The sequence below is a fragment of the Lampetra planeri genome, chromosome 6 (assembly GCF_965212315.1).
Source record: "Lampetra planeri chromosome 6, kcLamPlan1.2.h2, whole genome shotgun sequence".
NCBI classification, from domain to species: Eukaryota; Metazoa; Chordata; class Hyperoartia; order Petromyzontiformes; family Petromyzontidae; genus Lampetra; species Lampetra planeri.
The window spans coordinates 3,241,328-3,261,958 of NC_136112.1; the positions used below are offsets into that span (position 1 = coordinate 3,241,328).

General features: G+C 49.4%; 1 protein-coding gene across 1 annotated transcript in view; it reads right to left on the minus strand.

The window, feature by feature from the left end:
- Positions 1–12,501, minus strand: part of LOC144719402 (SH2B adapter protein 1-like) — a 98,485-nt gene extending 85,984 nt beyond the window's left edge. Inside the window, exon 1 of the mRNA XM_078595282.1 lies at positions 11,688–12,501. The gene's annotated coding sequence lies outside the window, so the exon portion shown is untranslated. The remainder of the gene's footprint in view (positions 1–11,687) is intronic.
- Between the last annotated feature and the right edge of the window lie 8,130 nt (positions 12,502–20,631).

A 20,631-nucleotide genomic window follows, 5' to 3' on the forward strand; every position in this document is an offset into this window, starting at 1 on the left:
CGGGGAGCGGGGGGGTGCAAATATTACGATTCGTAAACGATGATTTTGTTAGGCAGGCTGGGTGGTCACGGAACGATAGGGCCAAATGTCTGCAGCGAGACCGTCAAAGCCAAACAATCCATAATATAGGGTTTTTTTGGGGGGGGGTTAGATCGTGTAAATATAAATGTGTCGTTGAACCCACCACCACCCGACAGCCAATTACTGTAGTAGGGTTTGTCACGTAAACAAGACATCACACCGGTGCGTTGGAGAGTGAACCCACCACATTTACAACAACATTGTCACCATGCCCCATTAACAATTCTCCCCGCTGGTGATCATATTGTCGTGTGATTTGGCGTCGGCGGTTTAACGCCATAATTATCGCTTTAAACAATACTCGATTATAATCGATTATAATCTATTATTGCTTTTTGTTGTCTAGTTTTGGAACCGTCGCGTTTGTACTCGATCTGGCTTCGTTCTTCCTCTAGTTCCATCGGCGCGAAATGCATCGTTTGCACATTCTCGCACGTACGTACAATTTGACCGACGATTCACCATCATCAGAGATGCAGTCAGCGTCAAAAGCGGTCCAGAGTTTGCTTGTCTTGAACCAATTCTGCTGACATGATGCACTCCCGGAAAGCAGTGAGGCTCTTATGTTGCAATGTCAACAGACGGATATTGTCAATGAAGGAAATGCATTGTCCGCTTATTCATAATTTCATGTCAAGGGATGATTCTATAAATCGCTAGATACCACGGGTCAGCCACCCATCTCTTACCCTAACGCCACCGCCACCACAGCCTCAACAGACTGTTGGGGGCAAGTGCTGTTCGCGAGCACATTTGAAGGCCGGAACGGCACACGGAGAGTGGTGGGTGGCCAGCAACCACGCCCGGCCGCCTTTGTCTCCCCAGTGGTGATGTTTACACATCAGACCAGGTACTCATTTGAGACTGAGTCGTCACATCACACAACCATGACATCGCACACACACACAAATTATTACAACCACCGACATTCGCTGTTCAGTGGCGGCGACGTCATAATGGTGCCCGTGCCAGGCTAGGTGCACTTCAAGGCAACATCGCAAACACACGTGTAGCACATGCAGCCAATTAGAAATGACACACTAAGGGGCCGTCCATAAATGACGTCACGCGATTTTGGACGATTTTTGACCCCCCCCCCCTCGTCACACGGCGTCACAAAAAGCCAGACCCCTCCCCCCTCAAATATGACGTCACAAAGCTCTGCCCCCCCCCCCCCAAAACCATATTTCCATTTTGAAAATAAAACATGCTTCAAATCGCTTTAAACTATTATCATTGTAGGGTGTATTTAATGTGGCGCTGCACTGTGATGTAGGAGTGTTGTTAAAATAATTAGTGTTGTTATAACAATTCTATATTTATTTAAAGTTGCGCATTTTGATGTGACGTCACATTTCTTAAACCCCCCCCCCCTCGTCACACATCGTCACAAATGTCTGCCCCCCCCCCCCCCCTAGGTGCGTGACGTCATTTATGGACGGCCCCTTACACGGGAAGGAAATTGTATTATTAGTCGTTCGTATATACTGTCCTGTATGCCGTTTAAGTTGGACGATTACATGTTAATGCTTGAGACAATAATTTATGACCTGTGACATTCATTGTATTAAAAGTTTATATATATACACGTGTGGGGGCACCTCATAATAATAAAAAATAGTTGTGTTAACCGACTCGCCCATGACACAAACACATTCCTCCTGCGGAGGGAGCTGGGAGCTGGTAGGAACGTTGGGTTGCTCGGTCAATGGCCAGGGTCAACGGCGGCGTGGTGTATTCCGCAAATATGCCCGACTGTGAGGGCGGGCACAAGCCGGCGTGAGTAGGTTAAACGTTGAGTTTTATAAGGGCACCACGAGGTGACCAGCCCCTCCCCACCCAGCCCCACCCCCCACCCAGCCCCACCCAGCCCCTCCCCACCCAGCCCCTCCCCACCCTCCCCACCCAGCCCCACCCTCCCCACCCAGCCCCTCCCCACCCTCCCCACCCAGCCCCTCCCCACCCTCCCCACCCAGCCCCACCCTCCCCACCCAGTCCCTCCCAATCCAGCCCCACCCTCCCCACCCAGCCCCTCCACACCCTCCCCACCCAGCCCCTCCCTGCACGACGGACACAATAATCCCCTGTGGGCTGCCTGGGTGTGACTCCTGAATCCCCGTGCAAGGGAGGATTGAGCCGCCAGAGAGTGACAGGGGAGCAAAACGCCATCGTTGTACTCTACTTCTATGCTCCCCGCCGTCACCAACACGCATTGACCAGCGAGGTGAAGTATGGCCACCAACAACACCTCAATGGAATTGTTAAAAAGGAGGGGTTAAAACCCGTAACGTGTTGTGTTGTTCTATAATATAAAAATAAAATAAACGTTCATCCCATGAATATCGCATGAAAAGGCCGAACTCGCAGCCCCGCAAGCCTCTCGCTGCATTCCCTTAAAAGGCAAAAAGTGGCCCCGGGGGCGGGGGGGAGAGAGGGGGCAGAGTGGGGGGGGGGCAGAGTGGGGGGGGGGGGCAGCGTGGGGGGGGGGTGAAGAGGAAACGGAGGCGGATTGTGGTGGAGGGGGGGAGGGGTTGTGGGGTGGGGGCTGTGGGGGATGGGAGGGGGCGGGTTTGGGGGGTGGGGGATTTGGAGGTGGTGGGGGGGGGGCTCTTCCTAGAAAGAGTCGACAGATTTGCTGCTGCTGCTGCTCAGGATGTGTGGCTAGGATTGTGCTGTTGTCATTGCGCTGATGATAGTGCAGTTGATGATGATGATGAGAGTGCTACTACTGCTGCTGATGATTATTATTAAAATAATGCTGCTACTGATTACAGGACTGTACTGCTATTGCGTACAGCTGATGATGATGAGAATACTGCTGATGATGATGATTATTATAATAATGCTGCTACTGATTACAGGACTGTACTACTATTGCGTACAGCTGATGATGAGAATACTGCTGCTACTGCTGCTGCTGATGATGATTATAATAATGCTGCTACTGATTACAGGACTGTACTGCTATTGCGTACAGCTGATGATGATGAGATTACTTATGCTACTTCTGCTGCTACTACTACTGCTGCTGATGATTATAATAATGCTGTTCAAAGACAATACATCTATTATCAGAACATGTTAGTTTGCAAGTTCACCACAGGTAGAGTAAGTGGTCAATGCAGTAACTTTAACTTAATTCCTCGCTAAAATGTTTCAATTTGGGGTTTGAACATTTTAAACACCTCCTGTTTAATTTCCAGTAAGGGTAAAACCTATTCTTATGTTTCATACAATGCCGTTACCGTTTATAGCACCCTACTAGCTATTGCTGATGAGACTATTCCCAATGAAACGTGGAACGTTGGTGCCAACGTTGTGACGACTCCGACTGCCTTACTGCGGCGATGCCACTTGAGTTGACCCCTTCCTGTTACAATTGCCAACGCTGCAGTGAAAATCATTTCAGGCAGCGTTGATGCTCTCACGTCGTTTAGATCGATCTTAGAAGCCGCGTGGGGATTTGAACCTGGATAGAGCCCAACCACCGCATGCCCAGCCACCACATGCCCCCAAGCAGCTTCTGTTTGGCCGCATAGAGGGAGGCTCAACGGGCACGACACGGGCTGGAGAAGAGATGGAGCTGATGCGGTACGGGAGGATGTGGAGCTGAGTGGACTTGCCGATGACCGGTACCAGCGGTGTCAAGATCGGCCTCTGTGGAGGAGGAGGCTCGTGAAGGACGCTGCTGCTGCTGCTGCTGGGCAATTGGAAGCAGTCGACGCCCAGCAACAACGACCGAGGGCAGAGGAGCGACGCTCACAACAACGAGCAGAGCGCCGGAGGCGGTTAAAATACAGCAAGTTGGCACAAGTAGGGGGTACAGCTGGTGGTGCATCTCAGTCGGCCAACTCTTGGCACCTGCTGGGTCGGTCCCGATACCTCCTCCTGTCAGGAGCGAGCCATCGACACGTCACGTGATAGCCTCAAAGTGCACCTAGCCTGGCACGGGCGCCGTCACCGTCACTTTGTGGCGGGTATTGTTAGTGTCTACAGAACACGTGCATACTGTAGTCTGTATACGAAGTGCTTGCAGTCTCGATACAATACACGTGCATACCGCAGTGCATGCATTACTTAGCCAACGGTACACTTCATACTGCAGTATACACGTGTGTGTTGTACTACTTGTGAATACTGCATGTGTGTCTACAGTGTGTGGAGAGCGGTGGCGCAATAGTTAGTGCACTGCGCTTCGAACGCGGCGATCCGGGTTCGATTCCCGCCCACGACCGATAACAGTGGGCGGACATTTAAACCGGTCCTGTGCCTCCCCTAGGTCGACTCAGCCTCTCGGGGAGACAAAGGCGGCCGGGGATGGCGCTGGAACATCCACCCCCATCATGTGCCTCTCCGGCCTTCATAGGGGGACCTTTGTCTTTGTGGTGTCGGCCTTCATAGGTGTTCGCTAACAGCACTTGCCCCAACAGCCTCTTCAATGTTACACGGGGGACCTTTGTCTTTGTGGTGTCGGCCCTTAATAGGTGCTCGCTAACAGCACTTGCCCCAACAGCCTGTTCAATGCTACACGGGGGACCTTTGTCTTTGTGGTGTCGGCCTTCATAGGTGTTCGCTAACAGCACTTGCCCCAACAGCCTGTTCTATTCTACACGGGGGACCTTTGTCTTTGTGGTGTCAGCCCTTCATAGGTGCTCGCTAACAGCACTTGCCCCAACAGCCTGTTCTATACTACACAGGGGACCTTTGTCTTTGTGGTGTCGGCCTTCATATGTGTTCGCTAACAGCACTTGCCCCAACAGCCTGTTCAATGCTACACGGGGGACCTTTGTCTTTGTGGTGTCGGCCATCATAGGTGCCAGTGGATTGCCATTGCAGTGCCTGCAATGGCAATCCACTGGGCAGCATACACACTTCACATATACACAGTATACACACACATACACAGTGCACTCTCTCACACGTTGACAGAGCACGTTGACAGCACACGTGCACATACTGTGCAGCTCGGCCTTTTGTGTATACAGTACACGCGAGCACGTGCTTAGGGCACGTTGGTTTTGGTGGTGGTTGGTTAGTTGGTGTGGTGGTGATGGTGGGTGGTGGTGGTGGTTGGGTTGGGTGGTTGGGTTGGGTGGTGGTGCCAGGAAGCCGAGCGAGTCGCGAGTCGGGGAGGGAGATTGCGATACGCGATTGGGAAACACCCCAGAGGCGCTTCGGGAGTCGTGGCGTCCCACACGTGCATGCAAGGGCCCTGGCTGCGCTGTCCTCAGTGACGGACTGTAGCGTCTGTGATAAAGGGGCCTCCAAATTCGTTTTAAAAACGTAAATATTAAAACGCACAAATGTTTAACTTGCGTAGTAAAGTAATTGTATTTTTGCATTTTGCTATACGGCCGGATAATACGACAAATCGCTCACCTTAAAACACCCAGTCGTTCATAAAAGTTGAAGGCGGTATAGTACTATAGCAATAGAGCAAGTGCAGAATCACTGAACCGGAATTGATAGCTTGAAAGCATTTAGCGCAGGGGCCCTTCAAAGTGCGGGGCCCGTAGCACTTGTGCTACTAGGGGGTCATCCGGAACTGGCTGCCCTTACCCTGCCCTGTACCGGTCACGCCTCGGCATGCCTTCTCCTCGGCATGCCTTGGCTTGCAATGCCCTTACCCTGCCCTGCGCTGCCTAGCCTTGCCCCCACTGCCTTGACCCCCACCCCCCCCCACCACTGCCTTGACCCCTTCCCCCCACCAACTCTGCCTTGACCCCCCCCCCATCCCCCGCCCTGTAGTGCCCCGCTCTTCCTTGCCTCGAAATGCTTTGCTGATAAACCTGCCTCGGATCCTTAGAATGCCTTGCCCTGTTAATGCCCCCTCCTGGCCAGGCTTCTGATTTCAAGGCATCGCCATGGTCTATCCACGGCTGGATGGAGCCCCCCTCCCTCCCTCCCCCACCCAAACCACTGATACCAACACAAACATGGAGGGCATTAAACAAAAACTTTAAAACATTAATGGAACAATGAGATCGGAAGAATGCACAAACATTGCGTATAGATGGCATTGAGAGGCTGAAAGATGAACAAGTGGGAGAGAGAACACACGCAGCTTAGAGGTTATCGATCATATTGACTGTTCAGCAAAATAAGTGGGGCTTTGGTCGATCGAAAGGATGATGGGACAATGGTCAATAATAATAATGTACTGGCTCAGGAAACAGAGCGATGAAATAATTTCGTGTGCAGGTGATGGGTGGAATGGGGAGGCCGTCATCCAGCAGTGGACTAACCATGGGCCTCCCCACGCTGTGCGGATCGGAAGTTTGGTACAACAATGGAAGTTCGCTACACTTGCCCTTCTGCTGATCGTCGTGTGGCACTGTCCAGTGGCCGGCTGGTTGCCCATAATCCGAGCACTATCCAGGCTAAAAAAAAACCCTGCTTAGCTTTGATATTTCAGCTGCGGTTTGTACCGAAGTATATAAAACACAGGACTCTGACAAATCCAGACGCAGGAAGTTAAAATATCCTCCGTGAATTTAATATTAAAAAGTAGGTTTTTTTTTTAAGACAAGGAAGAAAAATATTGCATACGCATGAGATCCCCCGCCCGACCCCCCTCCCCCCGCTATTGCTTTCTAGCACGGGGTTCGTCCTCGGAAATGTTTCGTTCGCGATAACAACAACAACAAAAACCCCAACGGTAGCGTTCGCGTCAATAGCCGCACAGGAAGCTTGCAAGTCGGTGGCCCGCGATGGGAAACGGGAGTTCGGATAGAAGAGAGAGCGGAGAGGGAGCACCCTCCAGGAGAGGGCGTGGGGGAAGGAGCCCTTTCATAAATGTGTCCGAATGTTCTCTAGGGCGAGTACCCCCCCAATGGCAACACTGCGTTATTCTAAAGCTTAATTTGTACATTGAATCGCCTTTTTCGAGAGTTTCCGTGCCCCCCATGTTATAGGCGGACGGACGAAACGGACGCACATGGCGGGCAGAGCTAATGTGTACAATCGCTTTCAATACCTTCGTTGTAAATCATTAAAAAAACAATATACGTACATTTTGATTTAAAGCTTTCGTGACTGCAGGGATTCATATTCTTGGTTCTTTCGGTAAAGTCACGTAGAAGGGAAACAATAAAATAATAAAAATATAAAACAATAAAATTATCACGACGTTTCGACTGCAACACAAGCAATCATCATCAGGTGTGAAATCCACAGCAAGAAAATTAGAAATTGGGTGTGAAATCCACAGCAATATTAACAATAATATTATCACGACATTTCGACTGCAAGACAAGCAATCATCATCATCAGGTGTGAAATCCACAGCAAGAAAATTTCTAATTTTTTTGCTTGTCTTGCAGTCGAAATGTCGTGATAATATTATTATTTTATATTTTTATTATTTTATTGTTTCCCTTCTACGTGACTTTACCGAAAGAACCAAGAATATAATATATGTACACATACACACAGGAGAGGAGAGGAGAGGAGTGGTGGCGCAGTAATATAATCATGTTGCGCTCCAAACTACCCCAATACAAGTTCGAATTCCCGGACGCGGCGAACATCAGTGGCGCGTAATATCATCTGAACGGGTGCCCGGGTCGCCCGCTCGGGTCCCCTTCCAACCAACCCACACTGGCCAGCCACTGGCCAGCCAGCGTGGTTAGGTTAGTCCAGAGGTCGGCAACATGAGGCTCTTTGAGGACTGCTTCGTGACCGCTATTCATTAAGGACCCACCGTCTCGTATTCACCACGCATCGCGCCTCTTGCAAGATTGAGGGGTTTTTTTTTACTACCGAATTTGAAAAAAAAATGTCTCTTCTAAGTTATTCTGGTTTCCGAACCCCTGGGATGGTCCCAGCGGCAGTGCGTGGGGAAGTATGGTCAAGTAATCCACATAACTGACACGGTGTGGGGAGGATTTCCAGCAGTTAATTGACAAAGTGGCTCAAAATATGAGAATAGGTTTTCCACTTTTTTTTTTCTCCAGAAAAAAAGGGGGAAAACCTATTCTCATATTTTGGTACTGGCAAACGAGGTCCCATGATGGCTCAAAATAGTTTTGTTTCTAACTTATAACGTGAAAAAAAATAAGTCAGAGTCCTCTCCGATCTTTGAAACACTTGTGAGCCCGTGGTGGCAATTACACGTGTCTATGACCGGAACCTAGTACGTCATATACTGTATATGTAGCAGTGGATCAAGAATGGCCGATGATGATGACGACACAAGCATCATACTGCCACGTGTGTGTGATTCCACGTTTTGTTTCCTTATCACAAACAATTACGATGTAATAAGAGTTCACGGTGATCACTTTTAACGAATGGAACCCAATGTGTAACTATCCTTACCTTCATATAAAAAAACTACGTAATTTTCAAAGATTTTTTTTTACTTACGTGAAACGGCTTAATTTAATATTGATCGTGATCCACATCAGGATTCTTTTTAAGCGGATCGATTTTGTGAAGGATCGATTCACGGATGATGAACGATGGGAACGACCCGCAGTCACGCATGATGAAGCCGGATGAAACTAAACGATCCATACCCACAAGTTTACATCCATCATGTTTTTTTTTAGCTGCGCGATACAACTAATGGGCAAATAATTTAGATGTTAGGAGATGAACAATAATAGCAGTTACGTTGTCATTAAATTGTAATCGCTAAATACAATTTTCGCCGATGCCCACATAACCCCGAAGGCATCCCATCTTGTTTTCTCAGCTCTCAAAAGCTAAGCAGGGTTTAGTCTGGATTTAGCCTGGATAGAGCCTGGATGGGCGACCACCAACCACCACCACCATGCACAAACCAGGTGTCATCGGCTGCTGCAGGGCTACGTTATATGGGAAGCACACGGACATTGCAGCAACATACATTGTTGTACTGGACTATGCTGTCATGTCTAGCTCCTCACCTCCACCATCTCCCACTGACGAGACTGGTGAAGCATGGACATCATATCCCCCAAGATCCGCATGGCGTGTGGAGGCTTTCATCCAGCAGTGGAATTTACAAAGGGGAGAGAGCTGAACACACGTGAACAACGACATTGCACAACAATGATCAGCAGGTATGGAGGGCAACAAAACATGAAATATGTGAATGTCACTTAGAAGGATGTGACTGTCACCAGGACTTTTTTGTTTTTGGCCAAATATCCTGCTTCAGGAAGATTATAGTGAATAATATTAAATTTTGACTTCAAACTTTCGCGACTGCATGAATTCATATTCTACGGTGCTTTCGGTAAAGTAACGTAGATTAAAAAAAAAAATAACAATAAAATAATGAAAATAAAGTGAATATTTTATTGTTATTATTTTTGGTTCTTTCGGTAAAGTCACGTAGATAGAAAAAATAATAACAACAAAATAATGAAAATAAAGTTAATATTTGATTGTTATTATTTGTTCTATCTACGTGACTTTACCGAAAGAACCTATAATAATAACAATACAATAATCAAATATTCACTTTATTTGTATTACTTGATTGTTATTGTTTTGTTTATATCTACGTGACTTTACCGAAAGAACCATAGAGTACAAAGGTTACTGAAGTTATTCACAGGCTACTGCCATTATAAGGTCGCACTAGTTACACGCAAAGTGCTGGCCACAAATCAGGCACACAACACCGTGCTGATCTCGCCAAGGAGTATAAACTATCACGCGCACTCCGATCATCCTCGCCGCGGAATTCGGCTGGACATTGAACAAAGGCGGTCTTGTCAGATGCGCTTCTGCGGCCGTCTGGAACGCTCTTCCTTCCGATATTAGGAAGCCACCGAAGCTATGCACTTTTAAATCATATAGATCGACAAACGAATTGCTTTAGAATAGCTGTTTTGTGTTTGCCGTCCTTCCCCCGAACCTCCGATTAGCACGGTTGGCTACGTACGGTGCGAAAGATGTTCAACATACAGTACATACATTTATTCGCACTGCTGAGAAAGATAAGGCGGGCTTGGGCAGGACAGGTCGCGAGAAAAGATGGACAAGAATAATGACGGATTAGGCGGCAAAGGAAATGGGAACCCGTCCTATTTTATCCGGGACGTTCGCCGTTGAGATGGAACAATTAAATCAGCTCGGGTTTAGGTGCAAGGTGGATTTATTGCATCGCAGGAAAGTGAGACACTGGCTGTGGCTTGGGCGGGCCTTCATGTAGCAGTGGATTCACCCTGGCTGATGATGATGATGATTGATGAGCGACTTACGTCCATAACATTTGAACGCATCTCACAGTTAACCTTTGCACTTCTCCGAAGTTCAACATACATACATACACACGTAACCGTTGACTGATGAAAGAGTCACTGACAATTTGATAAGGGCAGAGTTTGGTAACATCCGATGTTTTCCAACCGTAAAAGACATGAATATGATTATGGCGACGTCAGATGCTGCTGCTTATAATGAACTTCTTTCGCACCGTACGTAGCCAACCGCGCTAATCGAAGGTGCTCGTGATGATGATGATGATGCCGCTGTTAATGGTTACGATGATCATCACGTTGATGGGGACTGCTGCCGCTGATACGGCTTCCGATGATGATGATGATGATATTGATGATGGTGGCGATGCCTCCGTTGTGCCCTTGATAGTGGTGGTCATGATGATGCTGTGACGATGACCTTAATGCCGCCACTGCTAAGCTACACACTGATGCACGATGATGCCCTTGCTGCTGCTGCTGCCGCTAACGACGCCGCTGCCGATGGTGATGACGTTCCTGTTCCTTCGTCTCGCGTTTTGAGAAGAGAAGGAAACGCGGCAACGGGCTACGATTGCGTATACAACTTAAATAAACGTGTTATTTTATTTTGCAAGCAATTCCACGGCAGTATCCGCCGGTGGTCGCTGAGTAAAGTCCGCTTGTTCCAGCAGAACACGCGCGTTGTGTTGGTTGGGCAGTCACGAGTGGTGGTGATAATGATGAAGATGATGATGAAGATGATGATGATGAGGCTGATGAAGATGAAACTGCTGGGGGGTAAGGATGGAGGCACCGCCGCTTGAAAGGCCCCGACAACCCGGAGCTGTAGAGGACTGCGTGGGTTGCTGTTGACGCGCACATTCAATTGCATAAGACGCGAGTGTGGCAATCCAATTGCGTCCCCAGCAAAAAAAAAGTCTCCGCGCAATTTCTTCTCCGTCTCCTCCTTTCATTTAACATCCTTCGCACAATTTTACATGCACAGCGATAGGAACAACAACAACCACAAACAAACAATCCCCACGTGTGTTATATAGTTCACGCTGGGGGTCCCGTCCCCCCCCTGCACAACCGGTCAAATGTGAACTTTACACGTGTTCCTTACGCGCGTCATCATCCATGCCGCAGTAGTTCAACCGGTTTTGACACAACGGGGGGGGGGGGGAGAGATAAAACAAATATGAAACCATCTCCGGTGAAGACAAAGCAGACAGAGGGGTAATATGGGAAGTCAATTTCCACGAAAGTCGATTTTTTTTCTCCAAAAAACCCGTCAATGTTTGCGTGTTTTACTGCGTGCGTGCCGTTTTCGCACAAAGCGTTCGGGGGAAAAAAAGAACAACGAAATGACCAGCCACCCCCTCCCCTCCCCCCCAACACAGGTGCATTGCACCTCTTCAGATCACCTACCTGGCCACAGCACCTGTCTCTCGCCCGTCCGGTGACTGTGCTCAATTGTAATCCCAGGTCTCCTCCTCCTGTCCCCGCGCACGTCTCGCGGAGGACGAAGCCCTCCCACGGCCCGGCCCGCTCCAATGCGCCGCACAGATGGCAGGGAGATGGATGGAGAGGGGGGTGGGGGGGGGGTTTCTGTCCTCTTTAAAATTAATGAAACACACCTATTGTTTCCTCGCTCTCTCTCTCTGTCTCTTGTTTTCTCCGTTGTCTCTATCCATGTCGGGTTTGTCTTTTACGAGACCACCAAAAAACATTGGCGTCCACGTCAAACCACTACTCGTCTCCCTCCAGCTGCGATGCTGGCCTCTCTGCCAGAAGCTAAAACAGCCTTTACTCTCTCGTACCAGCAGGCATCATTGGAATTGTTTTGTTCCGTTCGAAATAACGAAATTTAGTTTTTTTGTCCGCCTTAACGCGGTCTATTTAAACACAGAGACGATACGTGCGAAACACACTTTAAGAAACTTCCTCCCGCTGCGGTTATTCAATTCAACGGCCACGATCATTAATGTTCACGTGTTCACAAAGAATTCCGCCACTCGATACCACCGCTGGCGAACTAACTACCCACTGAACACCCCGTCGCTTGGCCCGTCTCACTCTCCACGAGCTGGGCTGGTGTCTGTCTGATGGACGCAGAGACGCACGTGCACAGAGAGACCAGAGATGTCCCCCTGCCCCTGGCTTTTCACGACTGCCACAGATGCGCGCTTCTTGTCACCCTCCACCGCACGTGGGCATTGGTGGGATGACTGTGAGTGGGGGGGGGGCAGACAGAAGTCGCCGCTGATGTTGGTGGAAGCGGCGGTGGGTGATGCTAACGTCCCCCCCGCCCCCCATCATAGACGGCATCGGGCGCAAACTTCGCGAGCTGTGGTCCACCACCTCCACGCTTTCCTCCCTCCCCCCCCACCGCCGCCTCTCCGCCCTGACGTCACGGCTTCCTTCGCGACCACAACACGTGGGCCTGTGGGTCTGGGTGTGCAGTCGCACTGTCCCGTCTCACTGTCCGCGTGTGGAGCGCAGACGCACCGGGGTTTGGTGGAGCGCGGGGGAAACGTTGGTGCGGTGAAAGTTGGTGCGGTGGAATTTGGTGCGGTGAAAGTTGGTGCGGTGAAATTTGGTACGGTGAAAGTTGGTGCGGTGCAAGTTGGTGTGGTGAAATTTGGTGCGGTGAAACGTTGGTGCGGTGAAACGTTGGTGTGGTGAAATTTGGTGCGGTGAAACGTTGGTGCGGTGAAAGTTGGCGCGGTGGAATTTGGTGCGGTGAAAGTTGGTGCGGTGGAACGTTAGTGCGGTGAAAGTTGGTGCGGTGCAAGTTGGTGCGGTGGAAGTTTGTGCGGTGAAAGTTTGCGCGGTGAAAGTTGGTGCGGTGAAAGTTGGTGCGGTGAAAGTTGGTGCGGTGCAAGTTGGTGCGGTGAAAGTTGTTGCGGTGAAAGTTGTTGCGGTGAAAGTTGGTGCGGTGAAAGTTGGTGCGGTGCAAGTTGGTGCGGTGAAAGTTGGTGCGGTGCAAGTTGGTGCGGTGGAACGTTGGTGCGGTGAAAGTTGGTGCGGTGAAAGTTGGTGCGGTGAAAGTTGGTGCGGTGCAAGTTGGTGCGGTGAAAGTTGTTGCGGTGAAAGTTGTTGCGGTGAAAGTTGGTGCGGTGAAAGTTGGTGCGGTGCAAGTTGGTGCGGTGAAAGTTGGTGCGGTGCAAGTTGGTGCGGTGGAACGTTGGTGCGGTGCAAGTTGGTGCGGTGCAAGTTTGTGCGGTGAAAGTAAATGCGGTGAAAGTTGGCGCGGTGAAAGTTAGTGCGCCCCACTGCGTTAAGACCCCCCCCCCCCCCGCAGCCTCCCCCCGCTCCAAGTTCGATTCCCACTCTCATCGACCTATTCATAACGAGTGACAAATATTTGCAACAGGTCCTGTTGGGGGGGGGGGGGCGGTGGAGGTTGTCTTTTCTTCTCCCCTTCACGGTGGACACGACCTCAAATGAGTCGCCCACTGGGGGGAAGACAAAGGCTGCCGGGCCACGGTTACTTGGCACCCCCCCCCCCCCCCCGGCCTTCAAAGGCCCTCGCCGACAGCACTTGCCCCGGCAGGCTGTTTGTCTTTTTGTGTGGCATCCACTCCCGTCCAGACTGCCTCGATGCGTAATGCCGCCACGCTTCGGTTTGTGACTCCGCTGCCGTCCATTCAGCACCGTCAAGTACTCGTTTAGTCGTCATTGGGTAGTCTCATGCGTACTTGTGCTCAACGACAGTGCTGTCTTGCGTGTGTGTACCGTGTTGTCGTAGCTCTTCGAAGTCAAACACGTCTTAAGCGGGTGACAACTCGTGACCTCTGGGGTTTACGCGCCGTTTGCAAGAGTGACCCGAATCATCGTCGTGACTTGTTCGTTCTGTCTCGCTCCCACCGTTTCGTTTGTATTGCCACGTGTGCACAGTTTGTTGGTCTTGACTACCAAGTCATCTGTACTGTTGCGTACTGTGTGTCTTGCATGTTACTGCCTCTCGCGTGTAGCACTTTGCACTCATCTTCTTGGTTCTTTCGGTAAAGTCACGTAGAATGGAAATAATAAAATAATAATAATAAAACAATACAATAATTCTCACGACGTTGTCTGGTTGTCTCATGCGTACTCGCACGTAATCCCAACTGGAGTAGTTTGCAGGTATTTGTTGATCATTCTGATTGTTGGCCAATACTAGTGACATTGTGTTTTTCTTTGCTATCAAAACTGAGAACACCCAGATGAAACCCATGCAGGAGAGGGGAGAACGGCGCTCGCTCCAGACAGGAATGTACCAGAGTCGGGGATCAAACGCAGGCCTTTCTTGTTCCTGAAAATCCATATTTAGTGGGAAACCTTTCAATACAAAATGTGACACGTTTGTTGTTGTTGTATCATTGGCGCTCCGTTTTTCTTCAATCTCCGTTTTGATGACCTCGCTCGGTTCAAAATATTCCCCTTGCAAAATAACGTACATTCAATTCAATGGGGGCTCTAATCTGATTGTTTTAATGTCTTTGCAATTCACTGATACAGCGCTGTATATTATAATATCCACAGCATAATTAGTTTTGCAGAAACTCTCCGAAAATAATAATTTTAAAAAATACGAGATGACAAGTGTCATTTCTATTATTTATTATTATTTATTTTTTACCTACGTGACTTTACCGAAAAACCTATGAGTATGAATCCTTGCAGTCACGAAAGCTTCAAATCTAGAAGTAACGAATGTGGTTGGAGGCAAGCACCCCCCAGGAACTGAGAGTCAAATTGAGAAAGAGATGGTTTGAAATGATAAACCACGATATGAAGGAATGTGGGGTGGACATGCAAGGCCCAGGCCAGGAATGAGGACTAAGCAAGCAGAAACTCCGATTGAGTGGAGAGAGAAACATTCCTGCGGAGGGAGCTGGTAGGAACGTTGGGTTGCTCGGTCAATGGCCAGGGTCAACGGCGGCGTGGTGTATTCCGCAAATATGCCCGACTGTGAGGGTGGGCACAAGCCGGCGTGAGTAGGTTAAACGTTGAGTTTTATAAGGGCACCACGGGGTGACCAGCCCCTCCCCACCCAGCCCCACCCCCCACCCAGCCCCTCCCCACCCAGCCCCACCCCTCCGACCCCCCACCCAGCCCCACCCTCCCCACCCAGCCCCTCCCCACCCTCCCCACCCAGCCCCTCCCCCCCCCAGCCCCACCCTCCCAACCCAGCCCCACCCCTCACACCCCCCACCCAGCCCCACCCTCCCCACCCCCCCACTCAGCCCCACCCTCCCCACCCAGACCCTCCCCACCCTCCCCTCCCCACCCAGCCCCTCCCTCCCCACCCAGCCCCTCACTGCACGACGGACACAATAATCCCCTGTGGGCTGGTGTAACCAGGAGGTTCCTACCAGTAAAAACGCATTCAGAAAAGGTGAAGTTGAATTGCCTGTTTGTTGCTACGTCTTTATATATTTGCTACGCGTTATATACATGTTTATATATGCCGCGACGTGCAACACTTACAATTAACACGCCACTTATGAGAGCACCACTCGGCACAGCTAAATAAAAAAAATGTCCAAACAATTCCATTATGAATATCTAGAGTATGGTAAATATATTAAAGATAACAATACTACGCGTTCACCCGTCGTTCATCCGGGTTGCCCGTGCAAATGAGTGCAAACATCATCACAGGAAATGGGCACCGATTAACAAAAACAGGGCCGACCTATTTGAGACACGTTGAAATAAAAGCAGCGAAGATTCTACATCAAAGCAACTGCTCATTCCCACTTTTCCGAGTGCGGGGCCTGTAACTATGGTAAATGTTATAAGGGGGCACTAAATAAAACACACACGCATTAATGCAGTAACTTGATTCCTTGCAAAAGGTCTCTATTTGGTGTTTGAACATCTTAACACCTCCAGTTTTATTGTCAGAAAGGGTTCAACCCTATTCTTAGTGATACTGGCAAAACGGTCCCATTCATGTCTGAATTGGTCTGTAATAAGGTAAGGCACTGATAAGGAGGCCGACATGCATGAAATAACAAAGAGGAGCCATTGTGTTAGGGTTTTTTTTCCGCACTCGATATTTAACACATTCCTGCGGAGGGAGCTGGTAGTAACGTTGGGTTGCTCGGTCAATGGCCAGGGTCAACGGCGGCGTGGTGTATTCCACAAATATGCCCGAGTGAGGGCGGGCACAAGCCGGCGTGAGTAGGTTAAACGTTGAGTTTTAAAAGGGCACCAGGGTGTGACCAGCCCCTCCCCACCCAGCCTCACCCCTCCCAACCCAGCCCCACCCTCCCCCCCTCCCCACCCGGCCCCTCCCCACCCTCCCCACCCAGCCCCTCCCCACCCTCCCCTCTCTACCCATCCCGACCCCTCCCATTATTGGATGCACGACGGACGGACGGACACAATAATCCTCTGTGGGCTGGTGGAACCAGGCGGTTCTTACCAATAAAATAGCCGCAAATTAATCGTGAACAACGTCATGAAGCAGCCCGCTCACGGCTGCAGAGAATTGGGTTCGACACTTGGCCATCAGCTTCATCGTAACTCGGGCCACGATGAATTCACCTGCCGCCAAATAGTTTCTTGCACGAGATGGGATACACGCACACCACACACACACGAGGTTTGGCCATGAATTGCCAGAACCTGGACTGTGTACTCAGTAGGTCAATTCAGCGTTAAATATTGGGAGAGAGAAAATATTGGGCGAGGCAAAGGCGGGTGCTGTTGGTTTTGTGACTCGGTGAATTCGGACGGCGATTCCATTCAAGACGATATAATTTTTTCCCCACATTGTCGTGAAGACAGCGCCCTCTCGTGTCCACGTTGACGCGAAATCGTCGACTGACTCGGCACAAGCCCTCCCCTTGAGCCACGTGCAGATAACAACGTGCCCCCCCCCCCGCGCGCGCCCCACTCTGAATCTCTGGCAACGCCCCCTGTGAAAACAGCCGCTGCTCCGTGTGCCTTGTGAAAGACCCAAACGCACAAGATTCTTGGGGTTTGGTCTTCCACGAGGCTTTCTCACGGGTCCACCCTTAACCTCGTCCACTGCTCAAACGGTGGCAATGCGGGTGACACCTGACGCACAAAAGGGCCGTCCATAAATGACGTCACGCGATTTTGGACGATTTTTGATCCCCTCCCCCTCTCTCGTCACACGGCGTCACAAAAAGTCAGACCCCCCCCTCAAATATGACGTCACAAAGCTCTGCCCCCCCCCCCACAAAAAATAAAACATGCTTCAAATCGCTTTAAACTATTGTCATTGTAGTGCGTATTTAATGTGGCGCTGCACTCTGATATTGTAGGAGAAAACATTTATTACAAAGTCTATTTAATTAAGTAGAACGTGTTATATTGATTTAAAGTTGCGCATTTTTACGTGACGTCACATTTCTCAAACCCCCCCTCGCCTCGTCACACATCGTCACAAATGTCTGACCCCCCCACCTCCCCTCCCCTATGTGCGTGACGTCATTTATGGACGGTCCCAAATGGAAATGTAATTTTAAAGAAACCTCTCCAGTCGTGTGCGGCTGTGGTCATCCGGAACTCGACCGCACAACGCGTGACGAGGCAATGCTCCGATCCACAAATACGAAGTCGACATCGTAGCGTCAGCACCACTCCGCTGCTTCCGATTCGCTTAGGCTGCCTTTGACCACGTGAATGTGAAATTGTAGTTGTCGCTCTGCATGTACATCAGCCGTACGAAAGAAGAAGCATTCAACTTGCGCCTTGTTCGAATCAGAATATCGATTTGTACCGGAGGAATCCGATGAGTGGTGAAGCTCTTTTTCACAGACGTACAGGGGGGTGGGGTCAATGTACCGTCCGCTTTGCCTAGCTGGATTTGTGCATATTCTTAGGTTTTTTCGGTAAAGTCACGTAGGTAAAAACATTAAAACTAATAAAAGTAAAATAAAAATCACGACGTTTCGGAGGCAACACAAGCTTCCGTCTTCAGGTGGAACCGTCACAGCCACGACAGCTGTATCAAATAAATGATACAGCTGAAGACGGAAGCTTGTGTTGCCTCCGAAACGTCGTGATTTTAATTTTACTTGTGTTGCCTCCGAAACGTCGTGATTTTTATTCTACTTTTATTAATTTTAATGTTTTTACCTACATGACTTTACCGAAGAAAACCTAAAAATATGAATCCTTGCAGTCACGAAAGCTTCAAATCTAGAATGGATTTGTGCATTTGCATGAATTAAAAAAAAATCGATACCCCCCCACCCCTCCCCAATTCACGATTCGTTTAATAAATAAACCTTAAGACGTGATTACCAGAGGTGGGACAAAGTCATTGTTATGCAAGTCCAAGTCGAGTCGCAAGTCATCAAATTCATGACTCGAGTCTGACTCGAGTCCAAGTCACATGACTCGAGTCCACATCTCATAGGTGGGACAAAGTCATTGTTATGCAAGTCCAAGTCGAGTCGCAAGTCATCAAATTCATGACTCGAGTCTGACTCGAGTCCAAGTCACATGACTCGAGTCCACATCTCATAGGTGGGACAAAGTCATTGTTATGCAAGTCCAAGTCGAGTCGCAAGTCATCAAATTCATGACTCGAGTCTGACTCGAGTCCAAGTCACATGACTCGAGTCCACATCTCATAGGTGGGACAAAGTCATTGTTATGCAAGTCCAAGTCGAGTCGCAAGTCATCAAATTCATGACTCGAGTCTGACTCGAGTCCAAGTCACATGACTCGAGTCCACATCTCATAGGTGGGACAAAGTCATTGTTATGCAAGTCCAAGTCGAGTCGCAAGTCATCAAATTCATGACTCGAGTCTGACTCGAGTCCAAGTCACATGACTCGAGTCCACATCTCATAGGTGGGACAAAGTCATTGTTATGCAAGTCCAAGTCGAGTCGCAAGTCATCAAATTCATGACTCGAGTCTGACTCGAGTCCAAGTCACATGACTCGAGTCCACATCTCATAGGTGGGACAAAGTCATTGTTATGCAAGTCCAAGTCGAGTCGCAAGTCATCAAATTCATGACTCGAGTCTGACTCGAGTCCAAGTCACATGACTCGAGTCCACATCTCATAGGTGGGACAAAGTTATTGTTATGCAAGTCCAAGTCGAGTCGCAAGTCATCAAATTCATGACTCGAGTCCACACCTCTGGTGATTACAACTTAAATCGTCCGTGGACCAGAAGCGGCGGACAGATGCTCTTGTTTTCTTCACCGTCTGCGGCGCGTATCCGCGAGCTATGGTCCACTCCCCCCGCATGCTATTGTCTGCAGCTTCCGGGAACGAGTCGCTGTTGGCAAATGCCACGCAAACAGAAGCTGTTCGATAACGAATCAGACACAAGCTGTACAACATTTGTTTATTTTTTGGGGGGTGTTTATCATGCAAATGTGCGTCGTTTAATCCGCTACCACCCGACACAGTCAATTATTAAGGTTTTCTTACGTAAGCAAAACGTACCGGTTGCTGCTTCAGCACACCGGCATATTTGAACGAGTAACCCCACAACATTTATATTTGTTTTCGCAAGGTGATTGATTTACAAACCAGATTCGTCGGGCCATTAGGCCAGAACTGTGAAGAAAGTCTTCCCGTGTCGGTCTTTAAATAGAGGAGCAAAGACGGTGTCACCACTGCGAGCAGCCCACCATGTGCGAAGGCCGGACACACGCAGTGGTCCACTGCCACCACCCGTAGACTTCACGTTGCACTGGAAGTTGCTTTTGTGGCCAGGACTTTACGTGAAGGAATGACACAAATGCAACAGTTTTCTAATTGAAAATAGGTAAATTTCAAAATATCACTGTGCTGGTCACAAAAGCAAAGTTTGTTAGGAATAATAGCGATTTTCTGTACTTTTGAGGCATAAGCAATTAGAAAATAACACTACCCAGGAACTAAAAAAATAAATGTTTTTGTTACACAGTGATTTTATCGTATACCATGTCAACCCACACGGTTTACCGCCATATTATTATTGTACAGGGACATTGAGATTTCAGGTCCATATGGCGGTACAGCCGTTTCAATGCGGGCAACAACAAAAAATTTGGGGGTCTATTTTGTGTGTTTCTGCCGTGCGGTGATGGGGGGCATTGTAGGAGGAACGTTGAGATTTAATTTAAAGGGCGCACAGGGTGACCAATAAAGTGTGAATTGTATGAAGAAACAATCAGATTGAGCCTTTCTGGCAATGCAACGGGGGGGGGGGGGGGGTTGGAGGGGGTGTTTGAGGGGGTTGTTGGTGGGGGGAGAGTTGGAGGGGGGGGTAGGAGGGGGGTTGGAAAGGGGTGGAGAGGGGGAGTTGGTGGGGGGGGGTGCAGGGGGGGGTTGGTGTGGAGGGGGGGGTTGGTGGTGGGTTGGAGGGGGGTGGAGAGGGGGGGTTGGTGGGGGGGGGAGA